Source organism: Clarias gariepinus, chromosome 7 (assembly GCF_024256425.1).
Source record: "Clarias gariepinus isolate MV-2021 ecotype Netherlands chromosome 7, CGAR_prim_01v2, whole genome shotgun sequence".
Taxonomy (NCBI): Eukaryota; Metazoa; Chordata; class Actinopteri; order Siluriformes; family Clariidae; genus Clarias; species Clarias gariepinus.
Window position 1 is genome coordinate 32,885,272 of NC_071106.1, and position 16,204 is coordinate 32,901,475.

Consider the following 16,204-nt stretch of genomic DNA (forward strand, 5'->3'; position numbering starts at 1 on the left):
GTTACAAATGGAATGAAATACAAATGGAAATTTGTAATAGCTTTTTAAAACTTGGGCCAAATTCATTAGTCATCTAGGGAAAGGGGTTTATAATAGCTGGGTTCCGTTCACAGAGACGTATTCCTTCCCAACCATGGATCGATCCCGCTTTTCCCTTTGTCCAAGCTGTTTCCATCCACTGTCTCTACCACTTATCCTTTTGTTTCATTGAGACGAGTTGAAGGATGATATCAAAGCAACCTGGTTTTCAATAATGCCTCAGCAATGCCACAGGCTAATCGCCTCCATGCCATAGATGCACTGATGTGGGAATTCGTGCTAAGGAACTCCCAAACAAGCACTGAGTGGACAAATTAACATATATTTTTTAAAATATTGATATTGGGGAATATTCCGATATTTTGAGACACTGTATTTTTGATTTTTTATGAGCTATATGCCATAATCCTTTAAATCCAGAATATATAAGTTCAATTTTTTTTAATTAAATTCTCCATTTTAAATTTTTTTTAGATGCACTGTATATATTTTCATGAATCTCTCAGGGCATGCAATCACAGCAGAGCTAATTACAGTGCTCCGAGCCTAATAAAGTCTGGTGTTAGAAATCAGTAAGATGTTCCGTCTCCTCTGCTGACAATAACATCTGTTTCTCATCCATCAAAAACCAATCACGTTGCTTGGCAAGCAGTACTCAGGGTGAAAAAGCTTCCACGCTGATGTGGACCACACCACACATTTCTGTTAAAGTGAACCCAAATCAATGGCTGCCCTAAGGTCTGTTGTTTTCTTTTAGATCACCTCTACATCGAGAATAGTTTTAGATAGTACACATTACAGTTCCATCCTTGTAAACACGTTTGTTATGTTGTGTCCCGACACATTTGCTTAAGGTAATCATTTAAATTCCTCCTTATTTGCTCAACAAAAAACATCCTGAAACCTCTGAAAGCAGTTAAGTGGTGCCTGGAAAAATAGATGGACTTTAAATTCGCCATTCAAGTTTTAAAATGGCCGATCCGGCAAAGGGGGAAAAAAAATGCCTTATGTTATAAACAGTGACATGTTTACTCGAGCTGCCACTAGCTAGCAGCACTGTGTAGCATCGTGAGGTGGTTTCTTTGGATAGTTTGCTTCATCTTTCCTATTAATTAGATTATTAAAATTTAAAAGCTTAGTGGTGCCTTGCACCTCCATGGTCCAGGTTTGATTCCCGCCATGTTCTAACCATGCTTGGTGGGTTTCCTCCGGGTGCTCTGGTTTCCTCCTGCAATCCAAAGACATGCAGATTAGGTTACCTGGCATTCCAATATCCAATGTGTATCTGTATGTGATTTGGAACCCTGTCCAGAGTGTACTGCCTCTTGCCCTAAGTCTCCATATATACCCATTACTAAATATAGGTATTGATACCCAGTGCCACCTGCCTATATCCTGCACTACACCAGTGATATCAAGCCATCCTTTGTGAATGCATCATTTCAATGTGTACTTACACCTAGTTGTCTGTGATAAAGAGCTATCATCCATGTATCATTTTGACCTTAAACACAAAGCGCTACAGAATTTTTTTTTTGTCACAATAGATTTTGAAATCATATTTTGAATCAAGCCATGTCATTCAAAGTAAAAATTTTGTGGTAAGTGGTAAGTTTTCCTTGAGGACCTTCTGCAGTAGCAGATATGTAATAATTACATCCTTTTATTGGTACTTACTGAAGCAAAAGATACAAGGAAGATAATAGTCTGCCAATGTGACTGTCACAATAACCCTCCCCAACAGAGGACACCCCGACCTAGTGAACTATTGTGAGGAGATGTTTTGAATATATATACATTTAAGTCAAACCGGGACTAATAAGTATAACATACTTGCGTTTTTGCACTATTTTTAAGTCTAGCCTTAGGTTTCTTTTTTTTTTTCTTTCTTTTTTTTTGCCTAATGTGTACAGGTTATCTCAGTGTGGTTTCACTTTTGGATTTTAATACTATACTGTATTATGAAATTATATTTCTGTACATCAATAATCCTGCCTGGTCAGCTGTGATACTCTCTCCCACATATTCTCTATACCGCTTCCCCTATTCAGACTCACAGGAAGCCTGGAGCCTATCCCAGTGGACTTGGGGCATTGGGCAGGGTACACTCTGAAAGGGGTGCCAGTCCACACACTACAGGCTATTTGTAAAAAACAATTAGCATAATCTGCATGTCTTTGTACTGTGGGAGAAAACCAGAGGAAAACACTTAAGGCAGGAATTGAACCCTTGACCTTGCTTTACACTACACCATGATACTCTATAATAAAATTAAGAGTAGACAATATTGTGCAAAATTACGCATGTGGTATTTGTTGATGGGACATCAAGAGTAATATCCTTCACCAGATTATATTTTGTATGTTGTCTGATTGATTCTTGACTGTTCTTGGATTTCAAATACAACCAAATTGCTGTCCATGTGCAACTTCTCTATTTAAACATGGAATAATATCCTTGTTTTCTATATCCAATTCAATTCAATTTAATTTGTATAGCGCTTTTAACAATTGACATTGTCGCAAAGTATGCGATGTGAACATGTATGAATCAAAATGAACTATAGAACTATATACTATGAATATAAAGTAAGCATTGGGGTTCCAATAGTGTATTCAACAGCATTGTCCAACACTTAACTGGCACTGTCATGTTATGGTGCATCAGAGCACAGTTGGCAATTCTTACACCTCTGGGCAACACCTGTCACCACTTGGTCAACACTGAGCATGGAACCTGCCATTTGCCCCACAGCAATCCCATGCTAGGGTGTACTGAGAGCCAAAATGTGTACACATTTCCTGTCGTTTTTCACAGATCTGCTTCACATACTGGAATCCACAAATCAGCCATTCTATATGCAGTACACCATGAGGAAAAAAATCTCTTCGCACTGGGGTACATTTTTATGCACCCTCAACTTCTAATTACATTTACCATCCCAAGTACTGTAAAAGATGCGTACATATGAAGGGTGACAAGAAATAGTTTTAGTTTTAGAAGTTTCCTCCTAAATGGGTTATGCCAGTGAAGGATCTGACATATACAGTACAGTACCATTAAATCATTACAGTTTTCTGGCTAATAGAAAGTAAAGTACCCAAGAAATGTGACGCTGATTAAAACGTGTAAATCAGTCAGCGAATACACTTACAGCCTCTTTTTCAAACTGACATGATAATCATTCAGCAATTGTTGTATCGACTCGTGTATTCCGTTCAGGATGAATTCTCTCGTCTGTATTATGTGCAGATAAGTGGCTCGGTCACCGTATGATGCGCTGAACACTGCAAATTCTACGGCGTGACAGACAAGTCCCAGCTAGTTTATTAAAGCGCATCCAGCTTTAGGGAACTGCTCGGATCTGAGGAGAATTGCTAATAGGGTGCTTTAAAAAATGCTTAATGTAATAAATGAGATTTATATACGGGCTAGTCAGACAGCTCCAACACATGCACGTGCAAGACCAAGCAAGGACAAGCCGGTAAACAGTCTGCAGACGGGCTGTCAAACTACGGCAGCTTCTCCAGATCGGCAAACACAAACAAACACATGAGCGCGTGCACACAAAGGAAGATATATGTGTATGCACACAACTTATTTGTCTCCCAGCAACTGCATTGCTTTGCATTGGAAATCGACTGTGATGTCTTAACCCAGTCGTTATGGAAGAAAAACTTGCACTGTATCTTTGAATGATCTTTGTCTTATCTTCTGTACCGCTTTATCCTGTATACGGGATTGCAGGGGGGCTGGTGCCTATCCTACAGTAGATGATGGGGTACACCCTGGATAGGATGCCAAGCCATCACAGGGCACAAACACATAAATTATAGCAAATTTGGGAACCTGTTTTTGGACTGTGGGAAAAAACCAGAGCAACCAGAGGAAACCAGCCAAGCACTGAGAGAACATGCAATGTGAAAGTGATAACCTCTAAACTACCATGCCAATGATCTTGATGTTATATTATATTTAAAATTCAGAGCAAATATTCAATATTTAAAAGTTAATTCTCACTCACTCATCGTCTATACCGCTTAATCCTGTATTCAGGGTCTCGTAGGGTCTGGAGCCTATCCCAGGTGAATAAGGGCACGGGGCTAGGTACACCCTGGACAGGGTGGCAATCCATCGCAGGGCACACGCACACACACTCATTTACACACTAGGGCAATTTGGTAACGCCTTACCTGCATATTTTTGGACTGTGGAAGGAAACCAGAATACCCGGAGGAAACCCACCAAGCACGGGAAGAACATGCAAACTCCATGCACACAGAGAAAAGAATCGAACTTGGTCGCGAAACGAACCCGGACCCTGGTGGTGCAACCATATTAAAAATAATTAATAGCTTTATTGTTTGATACATTTCCACCACTTTCAATACAGTAATGGCAGCACATTTCCGGTCCATAAACTTTATTAATAAATTAATAATGCTTGTGCTAAGATATTAGTCATTTTAAAGCTCTATCCCACAAAGCAGCTGCTCTTATAATAAACCCCACTCTTCTGGAAAGGCTTAATAGATTTTGGAACATGGCTACGAGGATTTGTGTCCATTCAGCACCAAGAGCTTAGTGAGGTGGCGAGGAGGCTTGTGGTACAGTTAGAATTCCAGTTCATTAGAAAGGCATTCAGTGAGGTTGATATCCAATCTGTTTAATATCCTAGAAAGAAAATTCTAATGCTGCAAATGCAAAGACATTCGAGACAAATACTGTGTGATCATATTTGTTGCAGGAGTTTAGAGCAGAACCACATGTGCTGTGATGGTCTGGTGTTTAAAAGTTCTAGGCCATAGTGTATATAGTGTCTAGTCCTTATATTTCACTTTAAAATTATAGTATAAGTCACAGAGGCTAAAGTGAACCTACAGTATATCTTCTAAAATGTGAGTAAAACTTTTAAATCCCTTTGCCCTTTTAAATGTATGCAGTGCCAAGCTGCACAATTTTGGCATGTAACCAGCACATAAATGGCTTATGACTTACGAGATTTGCTTTATACTTTCTCTTATTCTGCTTTAAAAAAATAAATAAATAAAAAAAAACAGGGTTTTAGGGTTGAATCTCAAGCATAAAATGGAAAACTATTATATTATGTAGAGTGTACAATATCATGTTCCATACACTTAGTGGGTGTTTAAAGAGGTGTTAGATGGGGATTTGGGATTTGGCCTTGTCTTAAAAACTAGTTAGCTTGTGAACATGACTACATTCATGTTAGTCATGAACAGAACATGGGTGGGATGTGATTCAGAGGCAATTATTAATAAGGCAGTGTGTTGTTTAAGATGACAGCTTTATCGGATGTGTTTTATTGCTGAAAGTGCTTACGTGTTTGCTTTTCAATGTGGGTTTTGACAGGCAGTTGCTCTCAATCATTTCAGTATTGCAGACCGTAGTGCCCTACTTTCACCCATGCTGGCAACTGACAGTTAGCGTAATTAATTATTGTTAAAATACCCATATATATATATAGTTACAGTGTGCCTGTGCTGTTATGCTGTATATCAGCACTTATAAAATGCCTTTTGTCGAATCAGATTACTCGGTTGAACATATTTATACCACATCACCCTCATTTATTTATATTTTCTTAACATTCTTTCAATTTCACAGTAGTAACAATCCATTTTTTTTTTTACTTTTTCCTTTCGTCTTTAACATCAGTCTTCCAAACGGGTGAGATATCACTTCATGGTAAAAGTATATATAAATAAATATATTTACAAATAAAGTGAGAAAAAGGAAAATCTCGTAAAACTAATTATAAAATGTTAACTTTTTTGCAACAGTACAAATGTTTTGGCTACGATATTTTCATGGTATGCCATGAAGAAATTAAAAAGACGTACTATACAAAGACAAAGCATCATTAACATGGTGTGCGGGTGTCTGTGCATAGCATAGCATGCCCCACATGAGTGGTAGGGATGGCTCAGTTAGATTAAGTGCAACACATATTTCAATATTTTAATGTAAAAAAAGGGTTCTACCAAAAAGTTGGACAGAACATTAAAGGCTTAAAAAATAGGTCAAACATAACAGCCATGCATATAGCCAACTTTTTATCCTTTTCCCCCATAGTACGTGACATCTATCCTAAACTACGACTTAAAAAAGATAATTCCTCAAAGAAGCTCTGCACCCAGACACTTTCGCACTTCCACTATCACTCTCACTTCCATAGGGGAAGAGTGGTGGCCCATGATATGTGCACAAGCCTAGGGACACTGGATCCCCATGTGACTAAGTTTTCACTTCCCTCCATGACTGCTGGATCGATGGGAGCTGCTAAAGGAATAGAGAGGTATCAAAAGGTCACAAGGCTCCCAACTGTGTCACTGTCTCGCACTCATGCAAACTCCTACTCTCTTTGAGAAGCAGTCCCAGGTGGGAGTTTTGCCTGCAGCGCAGCGATAATGTTATAATGGACGGGAATACGGCAATTTTCGGAAAAAAAATTATTCATAAAAATGCAGAAACAGACTATGCGTAAAAAAAAGGTACAAGGAGGCAAATATGCATCAGATTCAGCATCCCTGAATGTGTACAGAGACTACAGCTCACTTCTTTATGCAATGATTCCTATGAGTGCATCTTATACTAATAAACAATAGCTCTTCATCTTAGATCTCCACAATACTTATGTAAATTGATGACACCCAAGAGAAGGATGCTCAAGTATCTTGATGGTAGGAGGTGTGTGTGAGAGAAAAAGACAGGGTGTGTGTGAATATACAGGCTGAAGTGTAAATCTGAAAATATGTCAGGAATTAAAATCTATTTTTGATTCATATTTAGCTATTTAAATAAGTAATACAACTTTTCCTGTGTTAGGAAGATAACTAATGTGGGGTTGGGGTAGGTAGAGTTCCAGATATCTCCCAAAGTTGATGATTTACCAAAAATCTCAATTTTTATTTGTTTAAGAATAAAATCTATTTGAAAATTGTTTTCCGTTATGGTTGAATATATTGCACCTGCCAAGTCCGGGTTCGATGCCTGCCTAGGGATCGATGTGCATGGAGGTTGTTTATTTTACCCATTTTTGGTGGGTTTCCTCCAGGTGCTCTGGTTTCCTCCCACAGTCCAATGACTGGCATATTACTATATGAGGTTTCCAAATTGCCCCAATTGTGAATGTTGACCAGAGGTCCTACCACGGTTGTGAAAATGGGAATAAATACAGTGGTCACCATTAGACTCCACAGTCCCTAGTTGGACTACAGAGGTTCCTACTGTAGATGTATCAGCATTTCAATAATCAAACATGTTTGTGTAATATTAAATCAACCATACAAGTGCCTGATGTTACCATAGAAATAATAATAGATTAGAATTATTATCATTGCATTGGAACCACACAAACAGACATACAGTACTGTCAGAGCTACAGTATTTATTTTATTTACTGTGATGTAAATACTTTAACGTCACTTTGTAACTCTCAGATCAGTCATTGGTCAGGTTATTTGATAGATATCCACTTTATTGTCACAATTGTAAGTCATTTTATTAAGTACTTGATACATTTGTCACACACGCACCACACTATGATGGCAATATCATGTCAATGTCAGAGCCATCCTGAGCGATGGTAAACAACATCTGGCCACTTGCGGTCCTATGGTAGTGCCTTTCTTCTGATTGATAGGGTAGAGAGGTTGACAAACGGTGCATTGCAACAGATGGGCTACCACCAGTGATTTTATGTAAAAGGAAAAAAGGTGCCATGAATATTGACCGAAATGCCACTTATCCTGTAAAGCTTAAAAAGCCTCCTTTGAGAGCAAAAACTAATCTGATTCTGCCGTTTAACACCATCAGTAAATTGTGAAACATTGACATTTCTAGCTTCATTAACATCTATGCATGTCTGTGGTGCAGTTAACTAATTAACTGCATTTAGGGACAGATTAGTAAATGAGGACCCTGTGCAGAAAACTATGCAGCGTACCCTTCTTACTGTAACACATTCTTACAGCCATGAAACTGTTCCATAATCTAACAAATGAAAAAACATACAAAATAAAAAGCACATTTTTTTTTTTAACGCATCCACTATGAGTCTTTGTGATATGAGGACAGCAGTCATACTTTAATTTAGGCATAGGGATTCTTTTATTTATTGCTTTTCACCATCCAACAAATAGTCCAGCTCTTTAATATGCTCAAACATGTACAACATGTACGACAATGTCTTTTACAGTCTTTTGGTCTAATTCGGTTTGGAAATTATTTTTTTTATTCAATCCAGTAAGCAAAATAAATGTTCCCTGTCTTCAGTTTGATTTCTTTTCAAGTTTCTGCTCTGTCCTCTTGTTTAGCTCCAGTTAAAATATTTAATATCTAATTGACTGGTTACAAATTCAAACTCACACACCACTAACACTATCAAATTGATTTAAAGTTTACTTTCATTGGCTTCCCATAAGAAATTTTACCATGGAATGAAGTCTAAAGCTGTCTGTATGGTATATACACTATATTGCCAAACGTATTCACTCACCCAGCCAAATCAATAGATTTAGGTGTTCCAATCACTTCCATAGTTCCAAGTGTATAAAATCAAGCACTAAGGCATGCAGGCTGCTTCTACAGTACAAACATTTGTAAAAGAATAGGACGCTCTCAGGGGTCCTCATAATATTGTACAGTATGTAGAAAAACACCATATAAGATACCTGCTTTGGTATCCATTTGGTACCCAACAAAGTACCAATTCACCAATGTGTTGTGATATACACCATAGTGCTACAGTAGCATGGTACCCACCCTACCATGGTATTCACTAAAGCACAGAGGTACCTTCCATAGTACTACCACAGTACCAAAGACCTCAGCACAAAGTGCCACCTTGGTACTCTATAAAGTCCGATGGTGCCTGCCATGGTAATGTCTGAAGTACCACAATAATACTATGGTATATTATGGTATTTATCATAGCTTACCATAGTAAAATCGGTTACATGCATCGTGTTGTGTGAGATACTTATACAATATGTTCTTTTTAGGCAATGCTAATCGTCTAGGATAACCACCATGCTTAGGTAATTACCTGCATGCTAGTTTCATTGCTCAGATGCTAGCCACAAACAGTTAACCTTAAACCATTTACAATAGGTTGCAAACATTAGTAATACAGTATCTTACAACTTTTTTCCCCCAATTTCTGTAAAACAGCGTTTAACAGTTTGCCACACTGGCGAGTTAATTTGTCCGAACACATCAGCCAATTAAACTTCTAATTGACTAATACTAGTTTATGTACGAAGCTTCCTATTTAACAACTTAGTCTATTTTCCAGGCCATATACCTTGGCTAAGTGGCTTACTTTTTTCCCCCAGCAATGTGTTTGCATTTGCAGAACTCTTTTTCCCTCTTACACTATTTCTAAACTAAGCTCACCTATATGTGGATTTATTTGACAAAATGAGTGTATTAAATAAGGACATTAAATAAGGACATGGTCTGTATGCATTTAAGAAAAGAAGGAGAAAAAAAACACCTTTGGCCAGTGAGGGAGAAGGAATCACATACTGTACCATTATGTAACTAAGAGTAATTCCTCACTATGGACTCGGAGCACACTTGACCCCAAAGTCCAGGATGTTTGCATAATGTGAAATCTAGATATTCTGCCCGAGCACAAATCAGCATACGGTATGATGCACTCGGTCAACATACAAATCAGATGTGCAACCTAAACATTAAATACTGTACCTAAACATGGAGGTGGACCTCGATTAGACGTCTTCAGTGTCATTTGTCTCCTCCATACTTTGTGTGCATGCACCACTTACTAATATTATCTTTTAAGCTACACAGCCATTGCTGATAATATAGGAAGACAGGCAAGAGGGTCAGGTTTGACATTTTTCCAAAACATCAATAATATTAGGTTTATTAATGTTTCTTATATTGCTTCTTTGTACTCTTTTTTTTTCTGTGTTTTTTGGAAGCTTGCAAAACTAACTTGGTGCATCCTGTCACCTGCTGTGTCTGAGTGTGTAAATACGCGTGTACTTGGGTACGAAACAATATGGGCATTGGTGGCTTACTGGTAGGTTTTTCACCCGCCCTGCAAGAAGCCCGGATTCAATTCCTATCAAATGCCCAAACCTCAGCCATTGGATGCAGTGCCAGTCCCATGCCTGGATAAAATGAGGCAGAATTGCATAAGAAAGGGCATCCGACGTAAAACCTGTGCCGAGTTTTGTGCGGCTCGGATAGTTCGCTGTGGTGACCCCTTGATGGGAGCAGCTACAAGACCAATAACAACTCGTGTAGTAAATAATATTAGAAAGCTGGTCAGCGGGGAAAGGAGCATGGAGAGCAATTATACCAGGTATGGTATGAATCAATCACACCTAGTGTGATAGCAGCCTAATACTTTATGTGACCGAATGCGCATTTCATCTTGTTATGCCTTTGCATCTCCAAATTCCAGAAAATGCACATGATAATAAATTAATGTGTAATGAACTTTGTGGAAAAAATATATACTGTACATATGAAAAACAAAACCTAATGCCAAACGTATTGGAAACTTCTTGTATTACATCTCATGTGCAAAAATAAAACCATATCCACTACATATTAAAAGGTCCTCATGGGTGGTTCTAAGCCACATAGAACAAATTAAAATGTCTGTCGACCTGGCATTTGCCGCAGTCCCTAGAAAGTTAAAAACACATAGCTCTTTCAGTGACTCACATCCCAGCAGTGCCGATGCAAATCAAACGCACCTTTGCGATGCAGGGGGGGCGGACGCCTCAAGCTGCACCCTTTCTTTCGGTCCTGCCTTTTCCCCCCTTGCTATTTCCTCCACACAGGACAGCTGGGACAGCTTCCACTCTAGTGCTCCTGATCCCTTGGCACCTCAGTCATCTGTCGCACGCAGTCTTTTCACACAGCAACCTGTCAATGAAAAAAAGAGAAAGAGAGCATGAAAGACTGAGATAGATCAAGCAGAGGTGGAATAAAAATTTGGAATAAAATTAAGATAAAGTGATTTGAATAGGGGTTCGCGGTTCCTCACGTTTATTTATCCAACGGAGAGCGATTGATTCTAATCAAGCTAGAAACACTGACTAAGGCAAGTGCTTCCACTCTTTAGCGCAGCAAGGAATCGAAGCAGAAAACTGGGGATTGTTTTTCATTTATCAGCGGGGTGTGTAATGAATGATAGCTGTACTACAGAAAAAGGAAAGCATGCACTATTTAGTAGGATGTACCTAATATACGTGGTGTTAAAAAGCAAACTGTGAATCAGTCTCCTTGACATAGGAAGTCAAAATAAGACTTCCATTAAATATCCATCCATCCATCCATCCATTCAAGGCAAAATCACAAAGTTAAGGGTTACTTCAAAGACTTTCACACATACAGTCATTTCTGTAAGGGGGATTGCATTGCTGAGTACACCAAAATCTGGCAACGTACAGTACATCCACATCAAACCCCATGTGTCTCCCATGTGTCCACTACAGGCAATTTGGAAATGCCAATCAGATGCATGTCTTTGGACTGTGCGAGGAACTTGAGTAACCAGGGGAAATCCACCATGCACGTGGTAAACATGCAAACTCCAAACACACAGGCCAGAATCAAAATTTGACAACACCAACCAACACCCCTGGAGGCACAAGGCAACGCTGCCGACTACTAAACCTCTCTAAAAATAAGGCACTTGAATATATTTTTTTTTTACTTACAGAAGTACACGCCAAACCAATAAAAATGCACATCTGAATAGAGCATAGTGGGATCAATAGTCTCCTTTTCCATATTGAAACCATCAGACCTCTTCTGAATCATTGAAGTTGAATTGAACGACTCGCTCTGAAAGAAGCTCGCATTACAGTGGGAATCTCAAACTGACAAACCAGCATGGCTCGAGTGTTATGATGCATTTGGACTTGATGCAAATTGCGTTTTTAGCACTTTAAGCACCGAGGAAGACGGAACTCTCTTCGCATGTGGAAGCTGAACACAATCGAAAGCTCATTTCCTGCTAGAGCTCAATTCATCTCCATTACAATTTAAACGGCAAATGGAGGAACCCACTCAAACATGGTGAGCTTTTTTTTTTTTTTCTTTTTTTAACAAGGAGCTGTGACACTGCAAGTTGCTGGAAATATATTTAACATATGATTTATGAACTTGGTGTAAAAAATGATAGATGAACTGATGTGCGAAGAATCAGAAAAAAAAGTCAGACACTTTTGCACGGATAAAATTATTGTAATACTTGACATGCTGATTTAATGATATACAGTATATATTTTGGAAAACTACATGTTTTACTTATACAGTATATCTATACATATAATTAAACTGTAAAGGTGGCGTGTCTGTATATTAAAGATATTTCCCAAAAAATATTAGTGGAGTTGTAAGATCAGTTCTACAACACACCATGATGGTTTTTGGAATTTATGCCTACCTGTTTGTCTGTCTGACTGTGCATAAATTACGTAAAAAAAAAGGTGTACTTGGCCGAGCCTGAGATAACATATAGGCTTCGTTTCATTGCCACTGGTCCATGGGATAAGAAGCTTTGCTACCTTAAATTAAAACCGAAAATGCCCTTATATTATTTAAATAATCAACCTTGGCAAAATTTTTGTTAATTTCAATTAATATTTTATCTAAATAACAATATTAATAATTAATAAATTAATAATTTATCTAAATAACTGATATATATATATATATATATATATATATATATATATATATATATATATTGCTTTTGCACATACTATATTTAAACGCTTGTTGAGTAAAGGGAAAAAAATTGCATTTAAAGATTTCATTTCAGTTCCAGTAAAACACATCGACAGAACAACTGTCTAAAAGCATTTTATATAATAATTTACAACAGACTGCTGCTGGATTCTTTATTCTTAAGGAGTTTAAAAAAAAAAGAAAAAAAAAAAGAAAAATATTTAAACCTTATTTTATCAGACATTTATTTAAATTAATAGAAGGAGTCTCAAGTCTTAACACATTGTAACAGTCAATGGTGGATAAGGCTTCAAGTCAACGGACTTTACCATTTATTTCTTTTTTTAATCTCTTAATCCTGCTTTTACCTACATGTATGGAAACCTGATGGCTTCCTCGTGTATTATAAATTCATTTAATGCTTCGATTGTGCATGTCCTCTAAAAAAAAAACTTGAAACGTGCATACATGCCTGCAGGATGCAATATGCGTGTACACTGTAGGGGGCAGTATAATAAGCCAGCCTGTTAAAAATGGTGGAAAGTTTTGGGGAAAAGCTGTCTGCAGTTACTCCCACCTGTATACTCCTGTATCTTTATCTCTGGTGAGAGGTCTTAAATGTTCCTTAAGTGTCACCATGTTTGTTTTTCATGCAAAAATGTCTGATTAAATTTTCCAGGTGTGCCCCCTACTGGAATCCTCCAGTAATATGTAGTATTGTAGGCAAGTGTGTGGGGAAATATACACGACACAGCAGTTGTCAACAAGAATTAACATGTATTCTGGATGTTCCGCAAACATTAAATGATTAGAAATTGTTAAGAATTGCAACTTATTGTTCATTAATAGCAAACCCTACTTTCATTTGCAAATAGCTGAGATCTAAGGTAAATAAAAATGCTACAAAATGTGATGTTATAGGAAAATAAACTTTTTGAAAACTAAGATCAATTTTTTATTTTATTAACTTTACCATGTAATGAATTCAAAATACTGTTAAAAACTCTTGAGCCGTTCATCATTTCTTCATATTTCGCTTCCAAATGGCCAGACTTGTAAGTATTTTAATATAGCCTTCAGGAATAGTTCTCCAGGCTTCCTTGAGGACATTTTTTGGCTCTCATTTTGGCAAGTTTTTGTCTGTCACTTTCAGTCCAGTCCTTGTAACTAAGCAGTTCCAGAGGAAAGTTTTTTATTTGTTATGCCACACAGTGACCTACAGTATGAATCATTCAAGCATTTAAATGTTTAAGTCTAACTCAAGGCATTAACCAGTGAGAAACGGGTGCAGATGATAACAGAAGATCGGGCCGGTGATTAGTGTACTGGTGATGCTGAATGGTTGGAACAGATGAGAGGGGAAATGAGGCTGCTGCTGAGGCTGTTAAATAAACTACCCATTTTTAAATTGTATCCTTAGGCAATTTGCAACATTTGTTTGCATTTTTTCATGATTATGATTTTTCATGATTATGATTTCTGATATGAAGAAATGAGGGGTGGCTCAAGACAGTACTGTATGTTTGCAGTAATTAAGTATTTCATATGCATTTACTGTTATTCTTTATTTTTAGGCTGTAATATGTAATGCACTTTCTTCTTACCAGACTGCCATACATACGGTATATAAAGTAAAGCACAGGCATTAACTCCTCATCACTTCAAAATGCTTGACAAATTTTTTAAAATTCCTAAATGTTACTTGATGAGACACAGGCCGCGTCTGATTGGACGGATTCTAAAAGCGGATGTGCAAATAGCTTTGAAAACGGGTCTAGAATCATGACCTCCAGTATTAGATTAGGATTATTTATGTGACTTGTTTTTAAAGTATATACCCATAAGTGACCCAAATGCAACCCATGAGACCTACAATCATCAGTAAGTAGAGTACTTAAGTACAGCAGCACACTTTATTGATGAACATCTTCTTCTACTTCTTCGTCTTTCAGCTGTTCCCTTTCAGGGGTTACCACAGCGAATCATCTGCCTCCATCTAACCCTATCCTCTGCATCCTATTCTCTCACACGTCTCTTAACTTTACTGTATGTCCTTTTTCACTGCTTCCATCCTAAACTCTCGCCTTTTCTCTTCTCTCTCTGCCTACGAACACGCCTTCCTCCTCTCCTCATTTGACCAACATCTGTGTTAAAAACGGAAGAACCAATGTGACACATTTTACACCATAGTGATTCATTTAGAATTATTTTTAAATCTGACAGCAAACCCAATGTAAAGGTATGTAGGTTTAGACTTGTGATATCATTTTGTCAAGGGGTTAGGATTATGGTCATTACTGTCAAAGTTTAAAAAATTTTATTCATCCTAATTTTACTATATTTTACTTGCTCTCTCTCTCGCTCTCTCTCTCTCTCGCTCTCTTTCGCTCTCTTTCTCTCTCTTTTACACACATAAGCCAATAGATAATGGTGCGAAATGATTAGAGATTTATACAGCATGTGACTCACTCTCTATCCCCATTTTTTCCTTTCTCTTTTCTTCCTTCTCTTCTCCTTATTTGGTCGGAGAACAAAAATGAATCACATCTGAGAAAATGTCACTCTGTTTCATGAGACACAGCCAGTGAGCTGCAAGCCAACACATAAGGGGGAAAAAATATATAAAATTCTGCCTGCATGACTGCATGAACATGCGCGCACGCACACACACACACACACGCACACACACACACTAACACACATCTCTTCCTAATTCTCTTCTTTTCAGGCGTGATGCTAAGAGACCTTTCCATGAAATCCCTGTCCAAATCAACTCAATCTGGCAACCCAAGCGCATCAAAGCTACACTCACACAAGAAAAGATAAGATGAAGCGCTTTCAGCATCAGTGATCATTCCTATTCAAAAGAATCGCACTGTCTAGGATTATTGTGGTGATTCAGGCTGTTTCTGAATGTCTTTAAGTTTCTTGGCTATACAGAACGAGACAGAAGAATAGGCTTGCTAATGTAAGTGCAGGAGCGAAAAAGTGTGTTCACAAACATCATGTGACTGCGGTCAAAAGAAAAATGAAAAGTTGTCCAACTGAGCATATATGAAATGATGTAGTTTTTAGAAAGTCAGTATTTACCGTCATACCCCATATATGCTGTAAGTGCACCATGTAGACCATGAAATAACAATTTCTTACCCAAAGTATAGCTCTGCATGTTCAAACTGTAAACAAATTGGAAATCACCTGACTATCATGAGAACAATGACTTTTTTGTTGTTAAAAAAGGCTTCAGTCGTCATCCACTCATCGTCTATGCCACGTTATCCTGTATACAGGGTCGCGGGGGGCCCGGAGCCCAGCCCAGGGCACGAGGCAGGGTACATCCTATACAGGGTGCCATCATGGGGCACACAAACACACACACACACACACACACCACACACAGCAAATCACTCACTATGGGAAA

The 16,204-nt window shown here is 38.0% G+C and overlaps 1 protein-coding gene across 2 annotated transcripts in view; it reads right to left on the reverse strand.

Moving 5' to 3' along the window:
* Positions 1-16,204, reverse strand: part of si:cabz01090165.1 (uncharacterized protein LOC100333421 homolog) — a 223,523-nt gene that overhangs the window by 99,036 nt on the left and 108,283 nt on the right. For both annotated transcript variants that reach the window (XM_053499768.1, XM_053499770.1), the window contains exon 2: positions 10,800-10,971. The gene's annotated coding sequence lies outside the window, so the exon portion shown is untranslated. The remainder of the gene's footprint in view (positions 1-10,799; positions 10,972-16,204) is intronic.